Raw genomic sequence first — 12989 nt, 5'->3', positions numbered from 1 at the left:
ATAACAAGGAGACTTGATTTTCAAGTAGTTTGTCATCTGATCAGTAGGGTCTTACTTCACTGTGGAATATTCTGACTTCAAATTCCCCAGAGTTTAAAGTATTTTGTTAGTTTCACTCTCTCAACACAATCAAATGACCCAATTTTTTTTAATTAATAGATTTTATTTTTAAAACAGTTTTAGATTTAAGGAAAAATTGAGAAAATCAAGTACCGTGTACACAGTTTCACCTATTATTAACCTTTTCATTAGTATGGTACATTTGTTACAAATAATGAACCAATAATGATACATAATTATTAACTAAATTCCAGAGTTTATTCAGCTTTCCTTGATTTTTAATACATTTTCTGTTCCAGAATCCCATCCAAGATACACATTAAGTTTCATTATTCATGTCTCCTTAGGGTACATTTAGACTGTGACAGTTTTCTCTTAGGATGTAACAGGCTGTGACTTTCCTAGTTATTGATGACCTCTGTAGTTTAAAAGAGTGCTGGTCAAGTATACTGAGGATGTTCTTCTATTGGAGTTTGTCCAGTGTTTTTCTTGTGATTAGATTGGGCTATGGGTTTTAGGGGGAAGACCACAGAGGTGAAGTGCCATTTTCATCATTTCAGATGAAGACTACACACTATCAACATGATTTTGACTGCTATAGGGATCTTGATCTCATGGCTGAAGTAGGCTTGTAGGTTTCTCCACTGTAAGGTTACTCCTTCCCCCACTCTCCTTCCTACGCCCTTTGGATGGAAGTCACTTTTGGATTAAAGCCTGCACTTAGGAAGTAGACAGTAATACTCTAACTCCTTTAAGGTGAAGTATCTATATCATTTGGAATTCTAAACAGGAGATTCGTCTCTTCTCCCTCATTTATTTATTAATTTAATCAATAATTTCTTCATATCAGTGTGAGGTCATGGTTATTTATTTTATACTTTGCATTATAATCCAATGCTACTTTATTTTCTTGTTCAAATTGCTCCAGCTTTGGCAACTGGGAGCTCTTTCAGCCCCAACCCGCATCCATGTATGTTTTTTAAAGGATCCATTTTTTATGTAAATGCCAATTAAATGCTAGCACATGCCTAATTTTTTTGGCAGTGAACTACTGAGAAGACACAGTGTGAAAAAAAAATCCTCAAATCTTTGCAGCATTAAAAACAAGAAGGATCAATGTTATGAAACCCAAACTTGAAAATCTGAGCCCATAAAAGGACAGAGGAAGTGATTATGATCCAAAGCATTATGGATATAGTAAGGATTTTTTGCCATTTAATAATGATGTCAGAAATTCTCCCTAAACCTTTTAAATCCTTGTGCTGTCCAAATTTAGCAAAATAAGGTGTCATCAGCTTTCATCAGATATATACATTAAAAATCCTGAAACCTGTATTCATCATTTTAGGATGCTACCTAGCAGGAATCCATCTGTATCCCTTTTTGGAAATTGTAAGAGTTGCAGTTTGTTTGCTAGCCTTGGATTCAGAAATGCTTTCTGTCTTTGGGAATTGGACTACCTAAATTTTGTAAAACTTAAGTAAAATTCTTTGCAGACTTGTAGATGATACTTTTAAGAAAGAGTGGGCCTGATTCTTCCACTGTTGGAGGTGAGTCATGTTGGAAGAAAACTCCTGGGTTTTCAGGAAAACAGGTCAAAGATCCAGTGGGGATGAACCTTGTAGAAAAGACTATGTGCTGAACCAACCCACAAACACAAGAATCTTCCAGAGTTCTTCTTTAATCAGTACTCTAAATGTGGAAGCATGCTATTACCAGAAAAAAAAAAAGGGGGGGGGGATCTAAGGGTAATCCTGCATGCCCTTATGTATATGTTGAATCATTGCTCCACTGTAATGTAATGTAAAATGTAAAAATGTAAAAAAATAAACTTTTTACCAACAAAAATACCATATAAAAGGCCAGACAATATTAAAACCAGGGTATTCCTCAGATTATTCTGATAATTCTGTTCATTCACTACTTTTGAAGATGGATACACTTGGAGAAAACAGTTACAGTTGGTTAATTATCACTTGCCAGTTGTGTGACTTGGACTTTTTTATCTCTGAGGGTCACTTTTTTTTAACCTAATACTTCCTTCTTTAAGTCATTACGAGAACCTGAACATGAAAAATCATGCTAAAAGCTTAAATTTAGGAATGCCAATATCTACATGTAATACAACCCATCAGTTAGAAATGCAACTGACTCAACTGACTAATATCTAATCATAGGTTAAAATATTTGGAGATAAAAATTTCCTAAATACAGTGTATATTTCCCTCTTCTATAGCACACTTCAGTGAGTTCAAAGTGTTATTTTTTTTCATTAAACTTTCTTGATAGCTCTATGGGATAAGTATACTGCAAAGCTTATCATCTACTTTCCGATGGAAGGGAATTGAAGAGACAAGTTGTGAGTCATCCACGATGAGTCATTAAGTGAATCAAATACTACCAAATTTCTTAAATTGTACTGTAGGATTCTTGTTGTACTTCCTTATGAAAGTAATGCAAGTAGACAGACATAAAATTAGAATAGAACTAAAGACTTTCTATTCACTAGTTTAATCATCACATTCCTGCTCTCCTATTTTCCAGTAGTGAACAACACGAACACTATTTTGGGAAGATCTAACTTACTATAGTTTTCGATGGTATCAAAGTCAGTTTATCTAGCTTGCCATGTATTTCCAGTGCTTCTCAAGAAGGTATTGACTTTATTTCAGTTCTTGATTTGTGTTTAATGCCATACTAATATGGGCACAACTTTGGCTCACAATGAGGTAAAAGGAATTTCCTTTGGGCAGTATTTCCAAGTGTATGTATTCTGTCATCATCCTTTATTGTTTTCTTGATAAAAGAAATGAGAGCCCAGAGTTGGTAAATTAGTAAAAAGGAGCTGTTTTGCTCTCTATTTTATTGTAAAATTGTAAGAATGAAAATTCTATCACCTAGATCATGGATATAATCTTTAATGAAATACCAAGAAAGCAAGTGCGTTATATTGTTTTCCTTGTATCATAAGAATAAAACAGAAGAGCAGCCTATGGGCATGTAATGGTATGAGCCTTCTTTCTAAAAAGCTGTGTGAAAGAGAATATATTTACAGAAAAGAAAGACAAAGATAAATGCAGAGAGTGAGAGAGCATCAGAAAAGCGTTCCTGGAGGCCAAATCTATCTAGAATTTGGAAACTAGAAACAGAAGGAGCTAATGAAGCACCCCCTGCCCCTGCAAAATCCTCGTGTATACGAGGAGGAGTAGAGAAGAGCAGGCTTGAATTCTAAAAGGCCGTTCTGCACAAGTTAATCATCATTACTCTTCATCTCCTAGCTTCTGTTATTTTCAGCACCAAATGACCCAGAGCATAGCCCTGCTTATTTATTCAGTCACTCGTTGATTCGTTCATTCATCCATTTATTCTTGCAACAAATAATTTATTGAATGTCTACCAATTAGAATCTTTTCCCCCTCTTTCATCGGTGGTTCCAGAGAGAGACGCTAAAGCGCTTCACGCTGATGAAGCTGACTCACATTGCTCTTACTTCTGTCCGCCAATGAGCCTGGGAAATTGCACGTGCTCCTGAGTGCGCATCTGAAAGCCCTGGGCTCCAGGCACAAGCCGGCCCATCAAACTGCTAGGAAGGCAGAGGACAGCTGGCGCACGGACACTCTCACCAGACCCCATTGCGCTTAAGCTGCTTCAAATAAAAAGCCTTTGAAAATCCTTTCCTCAAGGCTCAGGTCTGCTTGAGCTTTTCAGACTCTTCCTTATCACCTTCCCAGGAGAGCTACTGCTTCTTTCTGTGTTTGAGTGATTCCTCCCTTTTTAGCTGTAAGAAAAACCTCATTTAGACCTCCTAGGGTCTTGATGATTTATGTTAAGATATGCGATTTCACTTCTCCCAGGTCCTAACTTGAGCTGCAGCCATTTTTCCCTTCAGTGTTAATCGTGTCAATCTTATGTCACAGGTCCAGAATTTTTTGAAAAAAGTAAATGCTCTACGCCTGTAATAAACCTTTCATCAAGCGCCACTGGGATTCTTATATTTAGCTCCTCTATCATCCACATGTAGAGTGTCTTTTTATTTTGTATCAATATTAATTTTTCTCTGATACTGATTATGTAGAAGCAGTCAATCAGATGAGTTGGTTGAGCTTTAAAACACTCAACTGAGCCACTTGATTCATATAGGTGACAAACTTTTATTGAGAACTTTGCTTTCTTCCTGGACATTGTACTGGAAGCTGGGGAACGGAGACAATGAAACAAAATCTCTACTCTCTAGGAGTTGGTTGTTTCGTAGAAAAGCCAAGTGAGCACAGTGACTATGCACTGGGGTAGTGCTTTGTGAACAGGACTAATCTGAATGCTCATTATTTATATTCTAATAATTTATTTTTAATTAAGAAATTATGATATAATTCATTTGCTGTAAAGTTTTCCATTCTTACCGCACATTTTTGCAAAGTTCAGCAAATGTGTGTGTAAGTGGTCATCCTCACCACCATCAAGATGGTCTGGGACGAGTTCCTCTTCCCTCGGCCTCCCCAATTCCCCAACTCCTTTTTGGGGTTACACTGCTCCCCAAACACCAATGTCCCTGGCAACAAATATGAATTCTGCTCTTACAGTTTTACCTTATTTAGAACGTCATATAGTGTGCAATCATAGAGTATGTGGCCTTAGCAAAATGCATGAGCTAGTCATCCAAACTGTTGACTCTTGAATAAAAAAATAGAATGAAAAAAGAATATTGATTCCTTTTTATTATTGAGTAATACTCAATTATGCAGACATACAATAGTTTATTTATTCCTTGTTGAGACACATACAGGTTGTTTTAAGTTTTGAGTTATAAATAAAACTCCTGTGAACACTTCGGTACAGGCTTTGCTGTGGGCATAGCATTTCAATTTATGTGGTGAAAAACTAGGAATGGGTTTGCTGGTTGATCTGGTAGTTTTGTTTAACTTTCTAAGAAATCGCCAAACTGTCTTCTGAAGTAGCGGCGCCATTTTGCATTCCTGTTGGCATCATAGGCCAGTTCCAGTTGCTCTGAACCCCGCCGAGCACTCCCTTCTCCCGGGTGTACGGTAGTATCTCATGACTTCAATGTTTGTACTTATTTTTGATCCATATATATTCTTTGGGCAAGTATGCAAATCTCTTGCCCATTTATCAATGGTATTGTTTTCTTATTATTAAGTTTTGAGAATTTTAATTATACACACACACACACACACATATTTTTGCAATGCATATACATACTTATTTTCTGAGAATGTGTACCACGAATAGATGTTGAATTTTGTAAGACTAGTCCTGAATAGAGAATTTCATGTTTTTTTCTTAGTCTGCTATGTGTAAATTATATCATTTTAGAATGTTGAACAAACTGAATTCTTAGGACACTCCTCATTTGGATATGATGTATTATCCTTTTTATATACTATTGAATTTTTTAAAAGATTGATTGATTGATTGATGTGCGTGTGTGTGTGAGAGAGAGAGAAGGTGAGCAGGGGGAGGGACAGAGGGACAGGGGGAGAATCCTCAAGCAGACTCCCCACTGAGCACAGAACCTGAGCCTGACATGGGGCTTGATCCCAGGACCCTGAGATCATGACCTGAGCTGAAATCAAGAGTCAGATGTTTAACTGACTGAGGCAGCCAGGAGCCCCATATTATTGAATTCTTTAGTAACACTTTTTGAAAAATGTTGCTTTTAAGTTCATGAGTAATGTTGGCCTGCAATTTTTTTTTTCTTATGTCTTTGCTTTGTTTTGGCATCCGAGTAACACTCACAAAGTGTTTTGAAAAACATGTTTCTTCTTTATTCTGGAACAATTTGTAGAATTTATAAAAATATTAAATAATTAAATATTTGGTAGACTTTGTTAGCACAGCTAACCGAGTGTGGGTTTTTCTTTGTCTAAAGTTTTTTAACTACAAATTCAACATATTTAATTTGGTTTAGAGATATAGCATTATTGAGATTATTTATTTCTTCCTGAGAGAGCTTAGATAGTTTATGCCCTTAGAGGAATTTTTTCATCTCATTTGAGTTGTTTAATTGATGACATAATGTGTGTAATAGCTTGCATTACATCTCCTAAATACCTATGTTGAAGTCCGTCTTGGTCCATTCAGACCGCTATTACAAAATACCACCAAATATGTCGATTGCAAACAACAGAAATGTATTGCTCACAGTTCTGGTGGCTAGAAGTCAGTGCCACCCTGGCCCGGTGAGGATCTTTTTCTGGGTTGTAGACTTCTCCAATGTAGCCTCACACAGTGGAAGGGACCAGGGAGTTCTATGGGGTCTCTTATAAAAGTACTCGACCCTCACGATTTAGGTCCCTCCCAGTAACCCCATCTATTTATATCATTACCTTTGGAGGTTAGGATTTCAAAGTATGAATGTGAGGGTGCGGTGGGAGGGTTGTGCACAAACATTGGAACCAGAGCAAAGTCCTAATCTCCAGTGCAGGGGAATGTAACCTTATTTGGAAATAGATTAGTAGCAGAGGTAGTTAAGATGAGGTCATTCTGGAGTAGGTTATGTCCCTAATTCAGCATACCTGGTGTTATTACAAAAAGAGGAAATTTGGACAGATGCGCACAGAAGGAGATGACCATGGGAAGTTATGCTTTTGGAGTTATGCTGTCACAAGCCAAGAAACTATGAAACTAGGAGAGAGCCCTGACAGATACTTTCTAGTACCTTCAGAAGGAATATGATCCTTGATGATACCTTGAACTTGAACTTCTAGTCCCTAGAATGTGAGACAATAAACTTCCGTTGTTTAAGCCACTCAATTTATCGTACTTTGTCATGGCAGCTTCAGCAAACTAGTATGGTAGTGTTCGTGTTTTAATGTTTGTAGAATATGTTGTGATGTCACCTCTTTTATTTTTGATAGTTGTAATTTATGTCTTCTTTTCTGTTCGTCAGACTAGAAGTTTATCAAAATTACTAATCTCTTTTAAAAAAACAGCTATTGGTTTAAATGATTTTCCCTATTGTTATTTTTGTTTTTATCTTTATTATATCCCCTCTGATTTCATATGGTTTAATTTGTTCTTCTTTTTATAATTTCTTAATATAGAAGTTCCAGTTATTGATTTTTTTTAAAAAATATAAGCAATCAATTCTATAAATTTCCCCTTAAGCACTACTTTATCTAAAGTCTATCCTACAAACTTTGATATATTGAGTTTTCATTTTAATTCAATTAGAAATATTTTCTAACTTCCTGTGTCCTGTGTGACTTTCTCTTTGACCCATTAGTTATACAATGATGTGTTATTTAATTTTCAAATATTTGGGGATTTTCCAGTTATGAGATTTCTTGTTTAATTCAGTTTTGTTCCAAATTATATTTTTAATTCTTTTAAATTTGTTTTTTTTGTTTTTTTGTTTGTTCCTTTTATGGTTCAGAATACGATTTCTCTTTGTGAGTGTTAATTTACATGTGCAGTTTACATGAGGGACTCACAATGTCTACTTATTCCTAGATCCCTCCCAGAAAACTTAACCTAGGCTAGAAAAAAGGGAATTTCTTTCCTTTGTGCTCTCTATATTGTGACGCTTCTTAAGGACTAGGTGTTTGACATTAAAATATTTTTTTCTAATTCTGATTTCTGATTTAACACATGAAAAGATGTTCAACATCATTAATCACCAGGGAAATACAAATCAAAACCAGAATGAAATAACCCCTTACACCTGTCGGAATGGCGGGAGTCAAAAAGACAAAACATAACAACTATTAGCAGGGACGTGGAGAAAAAGACACCTCGAGTGCACTGTTGCTGAGAATGCAAATTGGTGCCACTGTGAAAAACAGGATGGAGGTTCCTCAAAACATTAAAAATAAAATTACTATATAATCCAATAATTCCACTACTGGTATTAACCCCCCAAATTCCAAAAACATTAATTTAAAAAGATACATGCATACTTACGTTTATTGCAGCATTATTTACAATAGCCAAGATATGGAAGAACCTAAGTGTCCATGAGTAGATGAATGGATAAAGAGGATGTGGTACACACACACACACACACACACACACACACACACACAATGAATTATTACTTGGTTGTAAAATCTAATGAGATTTTGCCTTTGCAAAAACATGGATGGACCCAGAGAGTATTATGCTAAGTGAAATAAATCAGACAAAGGAAGACAAATACCATATGATTTCATTTTTGTAGAATTTAAGAAACAAAACAAAGCAAAAAAAAAAAAAAAAAAGAAAGAGAGACAAACAAAAAACCAAATTCTTAAATACAGAGAACAAACTGGCGTTTGCCAGAGAGGAGGAATAGGAACAGGAGGGGGAATAGGTGAAATAGATAAAGGGGATTAAGAGTACACTTACTGTGATGAGCACTGAGTGATGAATAGAATTGTTGAATCATTTTCCTGTACTGTATGTTAAAACAACATAACATTGCATGTTAATTGTATTTCAAATTAAAAAAAAAGAAATTTGGTCTGCAAAAAAAAAAAATAGTGATTTTTTTTTTCTGATTCTGATGTAACATCACTTCTTTGATGTAATACATGATGTCTGGATTGTGTGGAAGGCGTGACTCACATGAAGGGGGAAAATGCCATGGATGATATATCAAAATATTCTCCTGCCAACTCTTCATCCCCTACACTAAAGCGTAAGTTCTTTTATGGTACGGATTATGTCTCATTTTTCTTAATAAACCCAAGAAAGACAGTCAGTTACATAGTAGAGACTTGGTAAATATTTCTTAAATAAATTAAAACAGAAAAGGGAAAGTTCAGTTGACAGGGCTAGGAATGAAGGATTTATAGGGGATGTAACACAAAGCATATTTTTCAGATAGACAAAGAGGAAAAGATAATGTTCAGCCAAATGCAATTGATACCTTTACAATTTCATTTTTTAAAGGCCAAGAAATTGTTTATGCTACGAGGAGGAGAGATTTCATGTTATGGTATTTTTATAGCATTCTTATAAATTCAGAATCTGTAATACCCACAACAAGCATGTGGCAACTAATATGTTAACAGGTTCCAGGGATAAAACAAATAAGTAAATGTTAACATGTTGCAATTGTTTCTCTTTCTTAAGCTTGAAATGCATATGCTCCCAGGTCAGGATAGAACCACACCCAGAACTGTGGTTAGTGTCATGTTCAGTCCACAGCTTGAATGTTATAAAATTTGCACAACAGACTGATGAATATGGATGAAAGATCTGGGAAGCCGAGAGACATAGAATATTTTAAAAAGCAAATCAATTTAGGTCGGAGTATTATTTTGTATATATGGCATATACGAGGAGAAACATTTCTTCATTTCACATGGGATATAATATCCTGCAATTTTATCCTCATTTCTAAAGCCTCAGCAAACTGTAATTCACAGGCTGGCATGACTTCAGTGGGTGCCGACTTAACTGAAGAGAGATTTTTTTTTAAAGTTTTATTTATATTTTCTGCACCACACTGTGAAGTGCCCCTGATGCTTTGTTTCTTAGAGGCAGGATTAGAGTACAGATGGGAGAAGAAAGGCATGAAATTCTATACTTTGAAACATTCAGTCAAGATTTATATTGTATCTCTTGTTACCTGGCGCCTCTCTAATACCCTTCATTGGAGAATTTCAAAGCCCACAAAGTTTCACAGATGTATAAATAAGTAAAATTTTATAGCTATCATCTGCGGGAAGATTAATCGAACTGCAGTGGTGGTGAAATTACAAGGGACAAATGAGAAGGGGGGTGTTTGTTGTTTGTTTGTTTGTTTGTTTTGTCAGTAAGATCTAACGTCCACTAGATCTGACCCAGTTTAAGAAGCATGGAAGCCTTAGTTCTTTCCGTTTACTTCTTTTTGGCTCTAGTCCAGTTAGGCCATTGACAATTAAGGAAAATACTACTTTCTCTCTTATGTGTCTTACTTATGCATCCATAGTACAAAATAATCTGTACCACAACCACATCAAATACTTTTATTTTTGGTTGGCCTTTTCATACTTACCATTTTGGTAAATTATAATCTAACTCTTGCATAAACATATTCTAAAAATAAAAGCCAGCAGCTATCTCCCAAGAAATAACCTTGCCAAATAGGTCATATTTTCCTTCAAATACAATCAACGGTAGAACATGGGTATTTTTCCAAATATTAAAATAATATTCTTTTAAAAGTAAGGATTCTGTTATATTGAAAAAAAAAAGTATCTGGGAAAGGAATAGGTTATGCCATAAAACCATGTGAAATTTTAAGTTCTTCTATGTACATATTTTACATGAGCAGATTAAATACATTTTGGATTACTCATATGCCAAAAAAAAAAAAATTATCAGTCAATGTCACATCTCTCAGTCGGCTTTGGTTAGGAAAACAGAAGCTATTCTGCATAAGTCAGAAATAAGTTTAATTCAGAATTCAGTGCTTAAGCTATTGTTGGAGAAGCTGAGATAAGGGATGTCTGGAAAGCACCACCGAAGGTCAGAGGTTGAAGGTGAATATTTTAAAGCCATAGTTCTCCACTGAGGGCAATTATGTCCCCTCACCCCACCCCGCCCTGGGGAATATTCGGCAATGTCTGGAAACATTTTTAATTGTCCTGACTGGTGGCAGAGAGGGTTGCTTCAGGCTTCTAATGAGTAGATGCCAGGTGTTTTACCCATGTTGCCTTGGCTGAGTCTTGGTGATGCAGATCAAAAGAGAGAAACCAGAAAGAGTTTTAAAATTTTGTTATACTTACAGTTCCATAGGAAGAACTCAGCAAGTTACGCGGGGCCACCAAGGGGAGATTCTGGGTTCAGTCCTGAGGTTAAGGGAGAAAATGAGCTGTGTGCCACGTCTTTGCTGTGGTTTCTGGAAGAAGGAACAGGTGTGACAAGGTAAGTTGGTGATGGGGTTCAGAACACACTACCCCAAAATATGACACCTTGGCATATTGAATATTTAAGCTGAGGGAATTTGAGAAAATGGCAGAAGCAGGAAGGTCTCTCCCTCTTGCCTAAAACAGGTCATGTGAGAGGTACCCTCCCAGGACCCGAAGGAAGACATTCACCAGAGATGGGGAGTTTGAAGTCAAGAAATCAGTACAAACTTCATTAAATTAACACTTATCTTCCTAGTTACTATTTCACGATTTACTCCCCCCAGTCCAAACCTCTTTATCTTGTCAATTCTTTACAAATGTATCGTTTCTTTGTGTAAAAGATATAGAAGCTTCTTCCTGTGGTCACTGTTATGAAGCAAGATAGCATATAAAATAAATAAAAATATCTGGTAATGAGATGGTCTCAGGCAGAACGAGATGGTCTCAGGGTATGGATGAAATCTACCAATCTTGTTAGAGAAAAACATTAATAAAAATAGACCAATCTAAGCAATGTATACAGAGTTAGAATATTAAGGAGTGCATATCTATCTATCTATCTATCTATCTATCTATCTATCTATTTATAGTTTCAAGTTTTTATTTAAGTTCCAGTTACTTAACATACAATGTAGTAGTAGTTTCAGGTGTAGAATTTAGTGATTCATCACTTACATACAACACCCAGTGCTCAACTCAACCAGTGCCCTCCTTAATACCCATCACCCACTTAGCCCATCCCCCACCCACCTCGACTCCAGCAACCCTCCGTTTGCTCTCTATAGTTAAGAGTCTGTTTCCTGGTTTGCCTCTCTCTCTTTTTCCCCCATGTTCATCTGTTAAATTTCTTAAATTCCACATATGAGTGAAATCGTATGGTATTGTATTTTAATACTTGATACAAACATATGTGTAATATTAATTTGGGAGAAAACATATAAACCAATAGTTCTACTACTAGGATTTGGAGTAAAATATTTCCTCAAATTTCAGTTCCATTGTTAGTAACTGATGGGCCTTACGCAAGTTGATAGACTCACAAAATCATTTTCCTTATTTGTGTAATGTAGTAAGTTCTGGTAATTTCCTTGGATTGTTGTTGACGTCAAGTGAAATACAGTATGGAAAGCACCCAAGTGATGTCTGGTGCAAAGTTGATGGTCAATAAATCTATTTATATCCCCCCAACCCCGCCTTGGTCCTTCAATGACTACAACAATGACATGCAACATAATTCCTCTTGCAAGAGAGAAAGCAAAGTAAGTAGAAAAAAAGGAAGCAGAGCGTAGTAAGATTTAATGACATGGGTGTTGGAGTTTAATAGAAGTGGAGTTTTGTCTCATCTGAAATGGGAATAATACTAATATTTACTTTATATGAAAATTATAAAAATTAAATGAGATAATGGAAGTTACTTAACACATAGTTTATAATATAGTATGTGCTTGATAAATCTTAGTTGATAAAGGATCATTATAGAAGCAATAACAACATTAATATTTGAACTTCCCCAAAAAGAACATAGTAAAAAATTCTCTGGAAAGGAAGAATCCATTTGACAAGCTGTCTGGACGGTCGCTAATTTATTTTAGATACAGAGTTGCTTTCCATATTGCAAAACAGAAATATGAGGTTTTAGAGTTCTCAAGAATTACCCTTAATCAGAAAATGATGTTTTTTCTCTCCCTCCATCCCTCCTGTCAATGCTGTCGTCTGCCCACGGTTGTTGTAGCTGCACGAGGCCGGGAGTGTTGGATTTCCTTATTCTCAGCCTCCAAACTGCTCAGCGGGCTTTGTGGCCTCTTTCGGGGCTAGAGCTAGGGTGCTTCCTAATAAAATATGAAGTCAGTCTGCCTATAAATCTTTCCAGATGAAAATATTTCTACTTGAGACAAAGTCTGATTAGGGTTCTCAAATTTGGATTTTCAACCCAAACTGGTTATTTAACATAAATTTAATCTCCTCACGGAAAAATGGAAGAACAGACTTGCTATGCATTTACATTAAACCCAAAGAGATAATTACATTATTCAGGTTTTTCATTTGGGGCACTAATTCCTCCGTGCTAAATTCTCAGGTAAGCCATCTCGCTCT

General features: G+C 35.9%; 1 long non-coding RNA gene across 1 annotated transcript in view; it reads right to left on the bottom strand.

The window, feature by feature from the left end:
• LOC103661821 overlaps positions 1–12989 on the bottom strand; it is a 39603-nt gene that overhangs the window by 26128 nt on the left and 486 nt on the right. Inside the window, exon 2 of the long non-coding RNA XR_568282.1 lies at positions 10773–10885. This is a non-coding gene — a long non-coding RNA (uncharacterized LOC103661821). The remainder of the gene's footprint in view (positions 1–10772; positions 10886–12989) is intronic.

Source organism: Ursus maritimus, unplaced genomic scaffold (genome assembly GCF_017311325.1).
Source record: "Ursus maritimus isolate PB19 unplaced genomic scaffold, ASM1731132v1 scaffold_11, whole genome shotgun sequence".
NCBI classification, from domain to species: domain Eukaryota; kingdom Metazoa; phylum Chordata; class Mammalia; order Carnivora; family Ursidae; genus Ursus; species Ursus maritimus.
Note: the sequence above shows the minus strand (reverse complement) of the source record. Positions and strands in the feature narration are given on the sequence as shown.